The sequence below is a fragment of the Neomonachus schauinslandi genome, chromosome 15 (assembly GCF_002201575.2).
Source record: "Neomonachus schauinslandi chromosome 15, ASM220157v2, whole genome shotgun sequence".
Taxonomy (NCBI): Eukaryota; Metazoa; Chordata; class Mammalia; order Carnivora; family Phocidae; genus Neomonachus; species Neomonachus schauinslandi.
In genome coordinates, this window is record NC_058417.1 from 11,707,918 (window position 1) to 11,712,502 (window position 4,585).

A 4,585-nucleotide genomic window follows, 5' to 3' on the forward strand; every position below is an offset into this window, starting at 1 on the left:
TGTGGATCTCTTTCCAGAACGTTTGTCCTACCTAATACAACTTGTCTTTTGGTGGTAATAACACATCGATTTTGATTTTCCCGTGGGGAACATTCTTTCCCACTTTCAGCGCATGTGGTTCAGACTGGGCTGACCCTACCTCTGGGATACAGAGATGGTCCTATGACTCAGATTTACCAATCAAAGTGCCCCATTTGCCTGGCCACAGTGATTGGTTCTGGAATAGCCACAGGACCCAAGCCCTCTGGGAGTTTTGCTGGAGCTGTTGAGCTTTGCAGGCCCCTCCAGGGGTTTTTAAGCTGGTTGGCTGTAGGCCTGAGAATAAAGCCAATATGGAGAAAAGCTGTATGGAGACATACCTAGAGATACCGTCTGGGCACCTGGATCCAGCTATGCCTGAAGCTCGGCAACTCCTAGACCTTCAGTTACACAACCAATAAATTCATCTGTTTGTATAAATAAATTAGTTTGAGTTGATTTTCTGTCACTTTTCTCAAAGAGAACTGAAGCTGCTTTACCCGGAGAAGGAAAATGAAGAACGTGAGAATAGGAGCATGACCACTATCTCCAAAGATCTGAAGGACTGCCCTGGCCTTGTATACTAGCATACAGATTGTGTGGTCCCAGTGGGTGGGAGGACCTGGAGCAGGATGTTGACTCCATGAGGAAGAACTTTCCCACAGTGAGAGTTGTTCAAAGAGGACCATGCACCACCTTGAGAGAGAGTAAGCTTCCTGTCTCTGGGGGTATGCAAACAGAAGCAGGATGTGATGAAGGGACTCAGGCTGGCTAGGACAGCAATCCTGTAATTGAATATGACTCAGGACCTCAGAACAGCATTAGCGGAGAGCTGGAGAATACCACTCACCCCCAGTTTTTCATTGTAAAATATTTAAAATATTCAAGAAGGTAAAGGAATAATTCAGTGATGGCCCCTGAATCCATTCTTGTCAGCTCAAGAAATAAACCTTCGTCAATACAGCTGTGTTCCTGATCATAGACTCCCACCCCTGCTGCCCCCTTGCTGGTCTTTAAGCTTTTACTACATATGCACCATCCCAAGGGATATGTGGTTCACGGGTCTCTCTTAAATAGGAGGGTTGGAATTGCCATACTTTTGGGCCCCCCAGATTTTTTGTTATTGTCAGTGGTGAAAATAAAAGTGCTTAGCTACCCATAAAATATGTATTTTCCGGGCGCCTGGGTGGCTCAGTCGTTAAGCGTCTGCCTTCAGCTCAGGTCATGATCCCAGGGTCCTGGGATCGAGTCCCACATCGGGCTCCCTGCTCGGCAGGAAGCCTGCTTCTCCCTCTCACATTCCCCCTGCTTGTGTTCCCTCTCTCGCTGTGTCTCTCTCTGTCAAATAAATAAATAAAATCTTTAAAAAAAAAAAAACACATGTATTTTCCTTCTTCCTTTTTTTAATAATGGAAAAGTATTACAAAAGCAGTCCCCAAACAGTGTTTCATCTTGTTTTTATAAAAGCAACTCCATTACCTCCTGTCTCCACCTCCGACGCCCCAGCCTTGCCCGCCTCCCTTGTTCGGATGTTCTGAGCTCCAGTCTCTTCCTCTGCACTGTGAGCCGTGGGGGTTGAGACTGAGAGAAGGCGTAGCAAGCACTTTGCTCATTCCCCGGCATGTAGTAAGTGCTCAATTATAGCTCTAGAGTTATTACTGTTATGCAGGGAATGGCTTCCTGCCACCCTCCCCCCGCACTCCCTTCAGTGGAGAAACTGTCCCCCTCCTCTCTCTGTCCCCCCCCCCACCACGTCCAGGTTGTCATGAAACCCTGATGGTTTTACCCTTTGGTCCTTCCCCAGTGACAGCTTCAAGTCCCCACATCCATGCTCCTTGCGGTGGGCCCAACAATTGTTCCCTTCCAGTGTGTTACTCCCTGGCTTGCCCCATCCCCCAAAATGCACCCCAAGCCTGGCCTGGCCCTTACGGGTCCTTCCCTGCAGAATGACTTGCAGGTCCCTCAAATGCCTCATCCCTTAGTCCTCTGAGCATCCCTGCATGCTATTCTCTCTGCCTGAGGCACCTTTCTCTTTTGCTCTGTCTGGCCGCTCCCTCCACACCCTTGTAGGCTCAACTCAAGAGCGGGCTCCTCCAGGGCGCTCTCCCAGAGCTCCTGGGGCAGATCGGGTCTGCTCCCTCAGCTGTGCGCCTGGACATCACGGTCCCATAGCATTCTCGGTGACCAGCGTGCGTTACGAGTCTCTCTTGCTCCGGGTGGAGAGTTTCTTGAGGGCAGATGTGCTGTCCTCTTCAGGGCTTGGCAGATGGTTTTTGGCACAGCAGTGATTAAAAACAGTACCAGCTCTCTGCACCCACCAACTCATTTAAACCTCACATGAGCCTGGGAAGAGAAGTACCGGATCAGCCCATTTTGCAGGGGAGGAGGCTAGGCATGGGGAGGTGTTACTGGTTGCCTGTGGCTGCCCTAGCAAGTCACCGCTAACCTGGTGGCTGAAAACGACACAGATTTTTTCTCTGACTGTCCTGGAGGTCAGGAGCCCAGAATCAGTAACTCTGGGCAGAACTGGTTCCTTCTGGAGGCTCCAGGGGAGAGCCCGAGTCCTTGCCTTTCCAGATTCCGGGGGCTGCCTGCACTCCTCAGCTTGTGGCCCCTTCCTCACATCATGCTGCCTCTTGCTTCTGTTGTCCCCTCTCCTGCTCTTTGTCACCTCTCCCGCCTCTGTCTTCTACGACACTTGTGATGACCTTGAGCCCACCACATCAGCGCTTCCTCTCCCATCTCAAGATCCTTGCCTTAACCACACCTGCAGAGTCCCTGTTGCCATCTAAGGTCACAGGCACAGGGTCTGGGGATTGGGACGGTCTCTGGGGGCCATTATTCAGCTGACACAGAAGTGCCCCCGAGTGGCAGAGCTGAGATGCAGACCCCGGAGTTCGGGCTCCAGTTTGGGGAGGTTCGCTGACCGGCTGACTGACCACACTGGGCACAGCGTTCCTGGCAGAAGGAAGAGGGTGGGTCCTGGCCCGGGGACAGGGAGGCAGAGGTGGCGTGGGAGGGAAGTTCACACAGCCCTGTGGCCGGACGGGGAGGGCACGGCTTACTTGGACCCTGATGGGGCATCCAGGCCACCACCACAAGAGTCCCCAGAGGGCAGGGTACAGCCGTTCCTCCCACCTCCTCCCCATCTCCCTGCCGCTGTCGGTGGTGGGCAGGCCCAGACCAGGGTCCTTCCTGCAAATTCGGTGTCTAGAATGTGCCGGGCAGTGGGCCAAACTGTTCCCATCTCTCATTTAATCTTTATTCATTTATTTTTCTATTTATCTATCCATTCATTTATTTATTGAAAGAAAGAGAGAGAGAGAGCAGGGGGAGGGCAAAGGGAGAGAGACAATCTTTTTTTTTTAATTTTTTAATTTTTATTTTATTTTTTTATTCTTATGTTAATCCCCATACATCACGTCATTAGTTTTAGATGAGGTGTTCCATGATTCATTGTTTGTGCGTAACACCCAGTGCTCCGTGCAGAACGTGCCCTCCTCAATACCCATCACCAGGCTAACCCATCCCCCACCCCCCTCCCCTCTAGAACCCTCAGTTTGTTTTTCAGAGTCCATCGTCTCTCATGGTTCGTCTACCCCTCCGATTTCCCCCCCTTCATTCTTCCCGGGAGAGAGACAATCTTAAGCAGGCTCCATGCCCAGCACGGAGCCCAATGAGGTGCTTGATCTCACGACCCTGAGATCATGACCTGAGCCGAAATCAGTGTCGGACGCTCAACCTACTGAGCCACCCAGGTGCTCCAACTCATTTAGTCTTTACAACCATAATCCCTCATATACCCATTCTATGGATGTGCAGAGTGAGGCTTACCAATGATGGTTGGTATTTCTTGAGCATCGACTGTCGACCATGGCCATGGCCCTGCCCACGCCGTGTGCACCGTACTTCCCAGGTTCATGCTCAGCTGGTGCTCACAGTGGCCCTGTAACGGAGGTACTGTGATCCCCATGATCGTACAGAGAGGAAACTGAGTAATAGTACAGTGACTAATCACAGAACACTGAGGACGTTTCAGGGATGAGGCTGAGCTGGGCTCCAGAGCTGCAGTTTGGAGTGGAAATGGAGGGCCAGCAAGGTCTGGTCTGGGTAGACAGCCCCCAGGCCCCTCCCTCTCAGGCTTACAGAATAGTTATGCTGCAGCCAAGAGGTATATGGGCTCCGTCCAGCTACCAGGCAGCGGGGTGGGAGAGAATGCTGGTCTTGGGCCGTGGGGTGGGGGCAAGAGGAATGTGGCGGAGGGGGAGGTAAGTAATGGGGGATGGGGGCAGGAGGGAGTGGAAAGTGGGGAGTGGGGGTACAGAGGGATGGGAAGTGGGCAGTGGGGCGGATGGAGGGGGGGTGGGGGAGGAGTGGGGGGGGAGGGGGGGAGGGGGGGGGGAAGGAAGGGGAGGGATTAGGAAGTGGGGAGTGGGGGATGGGGAGGGGGAGATGTGGGGAGGGAGTGGGAGGGACTCAGGGAGGTCCAGGAGGGTCGCCATAGTAACGGGAGCCCGCTGCTCTGAGGCTGAGCTGCCCCTGGGGAAGGAGATAAAATGTTTTCTAT